This window comes from Castanea sativa, chromosome 12 (genome assembly GCF_040712315.1).
Source record: "Castanea sativa cultivar Marrone di Chiusa Pesio chromosome 12, ASM4071231v1".
Lineage (NCBI taxonomy): Eukaryota > Viridiplantae > Streptophyta > Magnoliopsida > Fagales > Fagaceae > Castanea > Castanea sativa.
This window is the reverse complement of record NC_134024.1, coordinates 48,879,427-48,893,227: the sequence shown is the minus strand read 5'-3', so window position 1 is coordinate 48,893,227 and position 13,801 is coordinate 48,879,427. Positions and strand designations below refer to the sequence as shown.

Genomic DNA, 13,801 nt, shown 5'->3' with positions numbered 1-13,801 from the left:
TTAACTTATTAGTTATTGCTTTTTCATTTTTATCAATTAATTTTTACTAACCATATCTAAACTTTAGTCAAGAGACTCTTATGAAAGTGTTAACCATGAAGAGTGTCAATTTATTCAAACCTCAAGGGATGAATTCATGAAAGTGTTTTTTCTTTTCAACTTTGGGTTGAAATGTTATTCCTCCATACTTCAATAGTGTTAATTTTCTTTTCAAACAGTGAAGTGTCATTTCCTAAAACCGACCAAGGGACTTTGAGGAAATAGAATGTAATTACAAAATTATACTAACAATAATGAGTTTGGATCTTTAATTATAACACGTGCCATAATTTCTATAATCTAAAACTCTACAGTAACAATGTAGAGTTAAAAAAATCAGCTCCGTATGCATACATGCATTTCATTCCATGCCCAAACCGTCTTAGACCTCTCCTCTTAGCCTGTAAAGACAAAGCATCAATATCTAAATCCCATGCTCTCATGCTCTCATGCTCTTGACCGGCCTCTTCATGCATGGAAGTTCCAATGGTGGACTCATCGCCTCCTATGTAAATATAGGCGACATTAAATCTGCCCGAGAAGTGTTTGATATATTGCCTCAAAGAGGCGTAGATGCATGGAATGCCATGATCATTGCGTATTCGCGTAAAGAGCACCCAGGTGAAGTTCTGAATTTATATCGTCAAATGATTTTGGAAGGTGTTAGACCCGATAGCTCAACTTTCACGGTGGCCCTGAAGGCGTGCACGAGGTTGTTGGATTTGAAAACAGGGGAAGAAATTTGGTGTAGAGTGATGGATTGTGGGTTTGAGTTTGATGTGTTTGTTGGATCTTCTGTTTTGAATTTGTATGCAAAGTGTGGGAAGATGGATGAAGCGATCGTGGTCTTTGACAGGATGCCGAGAAGGGATCTTGTTTGTTGGGGTTTGCGCAGAGTGGGCGGCCAATTGAAGCGGTTGATATGTATAGGCGAATGCAAAAGGAAGGAATGGAAGGAGATGGGGTTGTGATGGTGGGGTTGACACAGGCTTGTGCAAATCTTGGGGACTTAAAATTGGGTCTTTCTGTTCATGGGTATTTGATTAGGAAAGATCTTCCTATGGATGTTGTAGTTCAAACTAGCCTCGTGAATATGTGTGCTAAGAATGGACATTTGAAGCTTGCTTGTCATGTTTTCAAGAATATGCCTTGTAAGAATGTCATATCTTGGGGTGCACTGATATCTGGCTTTGCTCAAAATGGTTTTGCAGGGAATGCACTTGATTTATTGGTAGAGATGCAGGGTTGTGGATACAGATCAAATTTAGTGTCTCTTGTAAGTGCACTTCTAGCATGTACCCAAGTTGGGTTTTTGAAATTGGGTAATCTATACACGGATATATTGTGAGAAGGCTTGATTTTGATAGAGTTTTAGGTACTGCATTGATTGACATGTATTCAAAATGTGGAGCACTTTCTTGGGCACGCACTCTCTTTGATCAGATAAACTCCAAAGACTCAATCTCTTGGAATGCAATGATAGCCAGGTATGGAATTCATGGGCATGGAAAAGAAGCTCTGTCACTCTTCCTAGAGATGACAATAACAAATCTAAAACCAGATCATGCTACTTTTTCTTCCCTTCTCTCAGCCTTCAGTCACTCAGGTCTTGTGGAAGAAGGTCAATACTGGTTTAATCGTATGGTTAGTGAATATAAGGTCCATCCAACGGAAAAGCATTATGTTTGTATGGTTGATCTTTTGGCTCGTGCAGGTCAAGTTGAAGAGGCTTGCGAGCTAATAGATTCCATGAATGCTGAATCGGGGCTTGCTGTTTGGGTTGCTCTCCTGGCAGGTTGCTGCAACAATGGCAAGTTGTTGATTGGGGAGATGGCTGCAAAGAAGGTTCTTGAGTTAAATCCGGATGACTTGGGAATTTATTCTTTGGTCTCAAACTACTATGCAAAGTTGAGGAAGTGGGATGATGTAGCTAGTGTTAGAAAAATCATGAAAAAGATAGGGATGAAGAAAGTGCCAGGGTATAGTGTAGTGGAAGTGAAAGGAAAACTTCATGCTTTTCTTATGGAAGATAAGAGCCATCATCAATATGAGAATATGATGCAACTTTTGGATAAGTTGGATCATGAAATGAGGGCTATTGGATATGTCCCAAAGACTGAATTTGTGTTGCATTCCCTTGATGAGGAAGTCAAAGAAAAAATGTTATGTAATCACAGTGAGAGGCTTGCTATTGCTTTTGGTCTCTTAAACACAGGGCCTGGAACCAGATTACTGATCATAAAGAACCTTAGGGTGTGTGGGGATTGCCATGAAGCAACCAAGTTCATTACGAAAATTGTGAACAGAGAGATTGTTGTGAGGGATGTGAAGCGATTTCACCACTTCAAGAATGGGATCTGCTCATGTGGTGACTACTGGTGAAGCCAGCGTGCATAGATTTCCTTTCTCTTTGCTGGATTTTTCACAACTGGGGTGTTGAGATATCAAGGTAGGATCTAATATTATAATGGGTAATGGAAGAGACAAGCAAGCTAACATTGCAATTGCATACCACCACCTTTAAGGTGTGTATAGATACAGCTTGGTAACCAGTGCAGTGCTTTGAGATGGTCCCATCCAAAATATCCATATCCAGCTGGGTTGCTGACAGAATTTGGGTGTTGATATACATCTGCCACTTTAGTAATTTCCCCTTTATAATGTATGCATTAGCTAAGTTCAAAGAGCTTTGGCCGAAAATGATTCACTTTCTTAAGTGCTCATGGTAGATGCAGATTGTTGAAAGGATTTACTTATGATTGGAATGACAAAGAAAAGGACTAGGGGGGGGGGTTCTTTTTTAATCCAAATGTCTTCCTGCATGCTTAGCATCAACAAGACTGATTTGCCTCTAACAGCTCCGGTAATTAATCCTTTTGAACTCTTAATTTTTTTTTTCTCTTGCTTTCTAGTGTCAAAGGCAATACAATTTTTTCATCTAATAATATGGTGGCTTTTACTTTTGCTACATGAAAATTCAAAATTTTTGAGGGTATTATTTGGTTGACATTCACAACATGGATTCTCTAACAAAAGCAAAATTGAAAGTATAGACACAACTTAGGGAATTTCATATGTTTATTATTTCTGGATGCTGTTCACATATTCTAGTATCTAGTTGATAATATAGACCATTATAGAAATGGTCTGAAGAGCAGCCCTTTTCCAACTGTATCTGGTAATTCGTTTTAGTACATCACTTGTGGCTACATGCATACAAACGCATATATGTATAATATAATTAATCTTAGTGGCTAGTAGAGGTTGTGAACACTTCAAATCAGATTCGGTGTATTTTTCTTCCCTGTTTTGGGGAAGAATGCTAGATTTCTGAGCTTATGCAAAGGATACAATTCCCTTTTCTTCTTGTAGTCATGGACTAAAGGATAAGTGGGGAATGACATATGCTCAAGTGGCTTCTAGACGTGCTCATTGAAATTCTGGGCAACATTAAGAAGTTTGTGAGGAACTATTGCTTGATGGCTGATTGTGCTTACCTTTTGTCATTTTGGGGATGTTAAGGTTTATTTTCACTTTTCCACTACTTTAGTAAGTGTTTGTGTACTGTATTCATAGCCAATAAGGATTCAACATTTGTAAGGAGTCCACCTCCTTTCTTAGCTTATAGAGGAGAGGGGGATTAACCTTCATAAAGAACATAATTCACCATTGTGAGATACTGTTCATTGTTCATCCTTTTCCAATATCGGTAATACTAGTTGCTAGAGGTAGAGGATTCACTACATCACCTGTGGTTTTTCACTCTTTTTGTTCATGTAGAAGGGTTGTCCATGTAAATATTGTGTTATTCTCTTTACATTCTCATCATTTGCACCTTTAACAGTCAAACGCCCGTTTTTGATACAATAATGACATCCAAATGTATGGATAGTTAACCAATCCAAACCCAATGCCTTGAAAACCCATTTATATACCCTAACTATCTCATACACTTATAGACACTTAGCTTTCCTATACTTTTTGATCTTCCCTGCCCTGTTGGCATCGAAATTGAAGGCCATAGGTTTACTTTATGCTAGAGCCAACTTATTTTATGGCCAGCACAGCCAAGTTGTCGGCACTCAACAATAGTAGTGGAGAGGGAGGAGGAGGAGAGCTTAGAGAGAGAAGGTGATAACTTTTAGTATTAGAGAGAGAATGTATTAAATTTTGGAAATAAAAGATATTGTTGGCAGGGAGCTCGTTTAATGACACGACTAGTAGTGTTTTTTTCACCATTAGATTTCATGAAAATCTTTGTTTTAAAAAATATTAAACTCTTTTAGAGTTACACTAGGTATAACTTGAACCTATCTTATATTTCTATGTGTGTATGTGAAGTAAAGAGTCAATTAATTAATAATTGAACCTATGCAACTTGGTCTCATATGTCTAAAGGTAATTTGGTTGTTATTCTAGCAATGAAATTTACCTTATATGTTGAAAGACTTGGAAAGGATTTTGCTCCCAGATATGTGTGTGGGATTGTAGCCCTTACATGATTGGTCTTGTAGTACAACATATACACTTGGACTTTGAAATTTTCCGAAGTTTGAAACCTGACCAATTATTTTTTCTATTATATTGTTGAAGATCTCTGAGGTAGTGACGAATTTTGCTGATTTTGTGCTGTTTTCTTGGTTAGAAATCTGTGGCAATTATGCTTTTAGGTATTTGGAGTTTGTGTTGAGTTTTCCCTGAAATTGGGCTTGTAAAAGTTAAATTTGGCTCCTTTTGATGCAGGCCTTCTTGTTTTTCTGGGTCCCAAAATAAGAGACTCAACTAATTCCATTATTTTCTATTTTCATTGAAAATTTGATCCTAGAAATGAAATGTTGTCAACTCTTGATATGTGTGTCTGTATGACAGGTTAGCTCTGTTGAGTTAGTAAAATAAAGCAATAATATTGATTTGTTTCTTTAAAATTTGCAGTAGATGGATTATTTGCTATCAATTGAATATCATTAGTTGTGTTAAGGCTGCCTACTATGACTTCTTCCAGACTCTACAAAAAATGGAAGCTTTGTGCGCTGGCTACGACCTTTCTATATGCACTCTTTTTCAGTCTATGAGCATCCAACTACCATCCTTGAAAATTTGGAATTAGAAACTTCTCCTCGTCTTATTTGTCATTTAGAAACAAATGTCATGTTGTTCCATCCAGGTGAATTGACATGGCTTTCCTACATAATATGTGGATCACTTCCAGATTGGTTGAATCACTACAGTTGCATTGAAGCTTCAATTGCTAGCTGTTGCCCAAGCTTGACAGTGCAGAAGTGTGGGCTTTATCACTACATGGCCTTTTTATCAAATAATTGGGTCTCATTTGTCAATTGATGTTTGACAATAGAGAAAGAAATAAGCAAAATTGTAATGGTGAAGCAAGACCCAGTAGAACTAGAAGTTGTGATGAGATATTTCACCTGAAAGAGATTACCATCGATCCCATTAGTTCTGAGCTCTTTATTTCTAAATTACTGGTGTGTCATCCGCCCTCTAGTCCTCTATCAAAGATTTATTTAAAATAGCTCATTTATTTCCTCTTTTCTTTGTGATTTGACTTTCCCATGGGTAACTTCAACTCATATTAGCATTGCCTCTCTTTTTTCTTTTTCTTTTTTTCCAAATTTTTGAGGATGAATACTTTAACAGTTAGCAGAAATTTATACCAAATCTATGTATTTCCTCTATTTAAGTTTCTTGTCAATCAGTTTTCCAAAGTTGCATGCCTATATGATATTGTATCTAGTTATCCTTCGTTTGGATGAAAACAAAGCCACACACAAGATACTTGTATCAACAGCAGAATAACTAGACATGATACAAACAAATTCAAAGAAGAACAAAATTCTTATCACAAATCCTAGCTTGTCCTAATTATATCTTGACTCTTGCCACACCAGCATCCAGAATAGACATGACAAATGTAGCACGAAACACAACCGCCCTATTGCATAGGACTCCAGTGTTGATGTGCTTTCATTTTGAATATATATATATATAGAAATAGTGAGGACACCATGACTGGCACCTTTCCCCCTCCCCCCTCCCTCCCCACCACACAGCCAACACCTTTCCCTCCTCTGTGCCCCTCTCTACCATTGCCCTTCAACCAGACACCTCCTCCTTTCCCTGGTTTTTTTCCATCACCGTTCCCATCATCTATTGGTTTTTTTTCCATTTCACTCTTTTTGTCCACCACATCCTTCTTCTTTGAGCACCCCACCCCCATCTGTCTTGCCTTTACAACCACAGGTATGGCCTAGATCAATCACTACTGTTTCACCCACACCTTTCCCTAACTGTTTGCCTCCCCCTCCTAAACTTACTCCCCAGGGCAGAGGGGGCAGTAATGGTTCATTTCGCATAGATTCCAAAACTTTTTCTTTCTCATTTGACGACGGTCAGGCTGATTCTTATGCTATTCACGAAAGTCGTTGAAATTTTAAAAGTTCCGTATGTTTGGGTCGTAAAGGATTGGAATGGATTCTCTCATGTTTTGCTGATATCCGTGATTGGATTCTTGGAAAGGATTATCTGTATAAACGTTATAGAGAAAATAACAAGTTTTTCGAATTCCGGGGAAGATCGAATAAGGCTGGTATTTTTGTGGAGATAGCTGTGTATTATGGTGGAGCTCGTCGTGGTTGGATTATGGTACCTGCGAGTTCAAACCAGTCTGGATGGTGTTTGTTTTCAAAAGAATTAGATAGTTTTCTTTCAGGTTCAAACACTGTTTGGGTGAAAGGGAGGACTTCTGATGAAGATGTTGGTGCTGGTGCTAGTGCTGGTGCTGGTCCGACAGAAGGTGGTGTACAATTTGGGAAGAAATCTTCCAAGATCAGGAAGCAGCGGAAGTTAAGGAATTTTGAAATTTCTAGAGCTGTTTCGGGACATAACGTGCTGAAGGATGATACTGGCGTTGCTGTCTCTTCTATTAATGGAAGACCCACGCGTGATTTTAAGTTTGAGTTGACTCCTGCAAATTTGGCGCTGAGGGTGTCTAAATCTATTGGAGGCAAACGTATGGTAACTTGGTTGAACCAATTTTCTACTCATAAGTCCATTAACAGTGGGCCGGTGTTGTTATATGGGCATGACAAAGCCCATTCTCACAAGTCTATTGTTAGTGGGCCAGTATTGTTATCTGGGCATGACAAAGCTCATTTAGCTGACCCGAGTGGTAAGGCCCAGGATGTGCTTTCTTTTCATTGTGGAGTGGGTGCGAGTTTGCTCCACAATCAGAGTGCGAGGGTGGTGGGTGAGAGCTCTAAGCCACCGATGAAGTCATCGGTTTTATCGGTGCTGCCTGAGGGTTTGTCGGTTGGTTTATCGCCGATATCTAGCCCCGATCATTCTTCGGAGCTTCTCGCTCCCAACCCGTCGAGAGAGTTGGGAGCTCTAGTGACCGAAAATGCATCGGCGTTAAGGTGCAGCTCCGTTGCGGTCCTTCTCGACTCCGGTAAGGCTGTTTCTCCTATGGACACAGTCTCCGATGCTGAGGAATCTCATGGTATAGGCATCCGAGACTCCGGGTTCACCAGTGACCCGGCGGTTAGCTCGCCGACAGTGGTGCTTGAGGCGCCGATTCTGAAAGGTGTATCGCTGATCCTTGGTCAGTATCCTTGGGTGACTCAAAATCGGTTTTCTCCTCTCTCAGAGCTGGGTAATGGGGTTGATGATGTGTTTGTGGAAGGGGAAGATCATGAGGAAGTTTCTGGGCTTCATCGCCTTCAGTGGGAGACCAGTGAAATGTCTGACCATAGCTGTGGTAGTGGAGAGAAAGATATTGGGGTGTTGAAGTGTGACCCTCTGTCTTCATGGGAACCCAATGAAATCAGAGAGTTGGTGCTGGTTCAGGACTCTGCAGAAGGAACTCAAGTTATAGAGTCAGGGACACCTTCGAATTGGGTGTCCCAGTTGATGAAAAATTTCTGTAACATGGTGGGTTTCCCTATTGTGAAACATGAGGCTCAATGTTTGGCTTTGTTTCGCCTTTTGGAGCAGGAGTGTCTTAAGGTGGTTGATGAGGGGGTGCCTAAGCAACCTGCAAATTCAGGGTCACGAGGGCTCAGGGAACTTAAGGGGCTTATCTCTAATGTTAATTACGATGGTGTCTCTTCTAGGAGTAAGAGCAGAGTTTCTTTGACTGCTGCAGGGGTTGTTGGTAGTTGTAAATGACTCTACGACTACTCTCTTGGAACGTAAGGGGGCTTAACAATCCCCGGAAGAGAGAGGTTTGTAAGAATCTCCTAAAAGAATGGAAGTGTGATATTGTATGTTTTCAAGAATCAAAAGTATCTTCTACTAATGCTGCTTTTGTTCGGAGTTTGTGGGGAAGTCCTTTCATTGATTGGGCTGTTTTGGATGCTGTGTAGACATCTGGAGGGATCTTGCTGATTTGGGATAAGAGGGTTTTTGAGAAATTGGATGTAATTGCTGGACAGTTTTCTATTAGTGTCTTATTGAGAGGAGTGGTGGATGACTTTGTTTGGGCTTGTACAGGTGTGTATGGTCCCAATGAGGATGGTCAGCGGGTTACCTTGTGGGAGGAGTTGTCACAGTTGCGTGTTAGATGGCCCATGGCATGGTGCTTAGTAGGTGATTTCAATATCATTAGGTTCCCAAGTGAAAGGCTTGGCTGTAAGTCGTTTAGCCCTGCTATGTTTGCATTTTCGGACTTTATAGAGGAATTCTTTAGTGGACTTACCTTTAGAGGGTGCTTCCTTCACTTGGTTCAGAGATTTTGGCCTTCCCTCTATGTCTAGAATTGACAGGGCCTTGGTTTCCCTAGACTGGGTGGATCATTTCGAGAATGTTTCTCAAAGGGTGCTTCCTCGTGTTGTTTCTAACCATTGCCCTATTTTGTTGGAAGCTGGCGCTGTTAGACATGGTCGTAGTGTCTTTAAATTTGAAAACATGTGGTTGAAAGTTGAGGGTTTTGTTGATAGAGTTCAGCAATGGTGGAATGGGTATAGTTTTGTGGGTTTACCAGGTTTTATTTTGGCTCAAAAATTGAAGGCTTTGAAAGTAGATTTAAAAAAGTGGAACAGGGAGGAGTTTGGTGACTTGGCACTCAGAAAGAAAAATTTGCTGACTAAATTGAGGGGTCTAGATGAGAGAGAGGAGCTGCGGGGTCTCTCGAATGAGGATCAGATTCATCGTATTCAACTCAAAGCTGACATAGAACAGTTGGCTTCTCTTGAGGAAATTTCCTGAAGACAAAAATCTCGAGCTTTGTATGTGAAGGAGGGAGATAAGAATACTCGCTTCTTTCATAGATTAGCAAACTCTCATAGAAATGCTAATCATATTAAGAGGATTGAGGTGGATGGTGTTCTTTATGAGGATAAGTCAGATGTGCGCTCTCAGTTAGTTCGCTTCTATCAGGGGTTGTATGAGGAATCTGAATTGGGTCGCTCTACTATGGATGGATTAGAATTTGCTTGCATTAAAGAGGAGGAGAGGTTGACCCTAGAGGAGGAGTTCACAAAGGAGGAAGTATTACACGTCTTAAGGGAGATGGAGGGTGATAAAGCCCCTGGTCCTGACGGGTTCACCATGGCTTTCTTTCACAATTGTTGGAGTGTGGTGGAAAAGGATGTCATGGATTTCTTTGATTACTTTCATCGGCACTCTGTGTTTGAACGGTCTTTGAATGCTTTGTTTCTCACTTTAATTCCTAAGAAGAGTAATGCTGTTAACATTAAAGATTTCCGCCCTATCAGTCTGGTGGGCAGTGTGTACAAGTTATTGTCCAAGGTATTGGCTAACAAGTTAAGGGTGGTTTTGGATAAACTCATCTCTGAGACTCAAAATTCGTTTGTTGGTGGTAGGCAGATTTTGGATTCAGTGCTCATTGCAAATGAGTGTTTGGATGGTAGGTTGAAGAGTCGGTTACCGGGTGTGGTTTGCAAGCTTGATATTGAAAAAGCATATGATCATGTAAGCTGGGAGGCCTTGTTTTATCTGTTGGACCGGATGGGGTTTGGGTTGAAATGGAGGGGGTGGATTAAGGCTTGTGTTACTTTTGTCTGTTTTTCTGTCCTGGTAAATGGTTCCCCTGAAGGTTTTTTTGAAAGCTCCCGTGGGTTGAGACAAGGAGACCCTTTATCCCCGCTTTTGTTTCTCTTGATTATGGAGGTTTTAAGCAGAATTTTGAAGAAGACAGAGGAGAATAATCTTATTCGGGGGTTTCATGTGGGAGCAGTGAATTCTATTGGTGTTCAGATTTCCCATTTGTTGTTTGCGGACGACACTATCTTATTTTGTGATGCCTCTAGGGATCAGTTGCTATCCATAAGGTTGATGATGTCTTGTTTTCAAGCTTTTATGGGTTTGAAGGTCAATGTTGGGAAAAGTGAGATTGTTCCTGTTGGGGAGGTGAATAATATAATTGCATTGGCTAGTATTCTTCAGTGTAGAGTGGGGAGTTTGCCTATGAAATACCTGGGGATGCCTTTGGGAACTTCTTTTAAGTCTGTTTCGATTTGGAATCCTATTTTGGAGAAGATGGAGAAGAGACTATCAGGGTGGAAACATCTCTACTTATCTGAGGGTGGTAGGCTCACTTTACTAAAAAGTACTCTATCGAGTCTTCCTACGTACTTTTTATCTCTCTTCACTATTCCTAAAGCTGTGGCTGCTAGAATGGAAAGGATTCAGAGGAATTTTCTTTGGGGGTCTTCTGAGGGGAGTTTCAAATATCCTTTGGTGGCTTGGGATAAGGTGTGTGGCGTCGTTTAATCAATTTCTTTTAGAGAAATGGTTGTGGCGTTTTGGGCAAGAAGTTACCCATCTCTGGCAGAGAGTTATCTCCACAAAATATGATGAGGGTCAAGGGGGGTGGTGTACTAAAGTGTGCAGGAGGACCCATGGTTGTGGCCTTTGGAGAAGCATTCATAAAGGGTGGGAGAGTTTTTCTAAGCACCTATCTTTTGTAGTGGGTGAAGGCACCTGCATCCGCTTCTGGCATGATAGATGGATTGGGGATTATACCTTAAAAGATCTCTACCCTGAGCTCTATGTGTGTTCAGTTGCTAAGGATGCTTGCATTTTTGAGGTTTTGCGGCTTCCGAAATGAGGTACTACTAGAGTGTGGAATTTAAGGTTCTTTAGAGCTTTTGAAGATTGGGAGCTAGCTGCTTCTTTTTCTCTTCTTCATTTTATTTAACCTCATATTCCTCGGGGGGATAGGAGGGATATTCTTTGTTGGCGGCTCAAAGGCAAAGGTAAGTTTGACACCTGCTCTTATTACCAAGCAATTCGGGGTTCCTCGAATTTTTTGTTTCCTTGGAAGGGTGTTTGGAAACCAAAGGTTCCTAAGTGAGTAGCTTTCTTCTTGTGGACAGCTGTTCACGATTAGATCCTCACATTGGATAATCTCATGATTAGGGGTCGTCGCCCTTTGGCAAATCGGTGTTGTATGTGTTGTTGTGATGGGGAGTCGGTAGACCACCTTCTTCTTCATTGTACTGTTTCACATACCTTATGGACTCTTATGCTTTAGGCTTTTGGTATTCACTGGGTTATGCCAAGATCAGTGACGGGGTTGTTATCTTGTTGGTATCAGTGGCTTGGGAAGCATAACTCGAATAATTGGAATTTGATTCCAGGGTGTTTAATGTGGATTGTTTGGTTGGAACGGAATCGTCGCTCCTTTGAGAACATGGAGAAGACATTGGATGAGTTAAAGGTTTTATACCAGCGTAGCCTTTTTGAGTGGTCTCGTTGTTGGGGTTTTACTGATTCTTTGTCTCTTTCAGAGTTTATGTTTTCCCTTAGATTATCCTTCCCTTAGTTTTTCTTTCTTTGTCTCTTACTGTTCATCATCATGAACATCCTGTACTATTTTTTTTTTTTAATTAGTATTATTTCTTTGATTACCTATAAAAAAAAATAGGACTCCTAGGCTTCACTTGGAGAACAAATAATGGAATATTCTTACTTATTACGCAGAAATCTAAACATGCTTGTGAAGAAGGTAGCTCTAATAACCTACCTTACCCAAAGACGGTATAGCTTCCTACTATTATTGAAAGATTCATGCCAAGTTTGGGAAATTTGATTGGGGTTTTAAATACACAAGATGACTTTGATTATGAGAAATACTAGTGAAAAATGGTAGCTTTGGCAAATCCAAAGGCTAATAAACTTTCTTCTCTGAATTTTTTTTATGTCACCATCTTGCCTCTTTTCATAGATCTTGGTAGATGCATATACACACACACACACTATTCATTGGCATATACTCGAATTTCTATTTATGTGCCATTCTCCTTCGTTATTTATGAGCCTAGATGTTATGAAAGTCCAAAAATTGGTAGTATGTGTATCTTCAAACTGTAAGACATGCTCTTCTTGTTAATAATATATCCTTTTCTTGATGTGGTTTTTTACAGGTTCTGGGAAGGATTTAGGCAGTATAGGAGTAAGTTTGGTGAATTGGAAAATGTAATATTGGTGATGAAGGTTACTGTGAACAATTCCTGTACCTGATTTTTTCTATTATAAATTTTTTGCTTACGGATATTGTAATTTTTGGTTTCTATGTTCAATGGTCGTCCTCTGTTCATGCAAATTATTTTTTTTTGCTAGTTAATCCTCTCATTTCTTTCTAGGAGACTTAATTTTTATAATATTTTACCCTCCTGGCCTGCAAGAACTTAAATTTACTTAGTTTTGGTAAAATTATTCCATACAAATGAGAATTATAGGTTGATGATTACCTAAGTTCCTACCTACTTCACCAAGCTGGAAACTAATATTTTACAGGCATTGGTTTGATGAACAATTATTGTCTGACCTTTAGTTTCTAGTTTCTTTCATGAATAAGATTTTCCAGATTTTCTGTATATTACATGGTGGGTTCCTGCAGCTTGGTGACTAATTGGTTTCTGCTATGGTAGCAAAACTGCCAAACAAGATGTTCTCATGGATTTGGCTTTGTCCCATTTAGCACTTCAGAAGATCCTTAGGTATTGAGCTGCTTGACAATTAAATTTAGTCAGGGTAGGTTGAGCATTATTTCCAATTAAATTATCTGATATTCATGCTGTCAAAAAATTCTTGTAGCTGAACATACCCATAATAAAAGGATACTTGAGGTTCCAGTTGCTACTCAGAGGCAAGTTTTGTTCCTAGCTTAAAAGAATTCTTTTCTTCAAATTGATTACCGTCTTGAGGTGGTACCTCCTATATTGCGTTCCAAATCTTTAGTTTTACAACTTTAAGTTCCCATTGTCTTGTGATTAAATTTTATAAAGAAAAAAAAAGACAGCATATAGACTGTTTATATTTGGATGATTGGACATGTGAGATGATGGATCTTTTATCTGTCTTGCCTCAGTCAGCAAAATGTGATTAATTGCATTTGTTTACGTTTCGTCCTTTTGGATCCAAAAAAATATTGCATATCTCTTTGAGTTCTATTAAAATTGACATGCACATGTAGAGAGAATTCTTTGTCTATCAATTCCAATGAGTTGGTGTATATTTTAAAATTGTTTGTCGCATGTCAATTGTCCTTCATTAATTCCATAAGATGGAAGTAAGCATCAATATCCTTAAAAGCTTCTCCCATCTGCCCCCCACTTTTTGGGTCTCTATGAATTTATTTTTGTTTTGAATGCAGCAAAATTCTTTTCTTGGCTCATCCTTTGTAAAATTACTTTTTTAATATACTAGAGTTGTGCCCCTTTTTGTGTTTTGTTTTTAAATGAAATAATTATGCAGTAAAATTAGGTTGCTCTTACTTGTT

General features: G+C 39.4%; 1 pseudogene; it reads left to right on the top strand.

Moving 5' to 3' along the window:
• Positions 1 to 393: 393 nt before the first annotated feature.
• On the top strand, positions 394 to 12,622 carry LOC142619072 (putative pentatricopeptide repeat-containing protein At3g25060, mitochondrial; annotated as a pseudogene).
• The last annotated feature ends 1,179 nt before the right edge of the window (positions 12,623 to 13,801 follow it).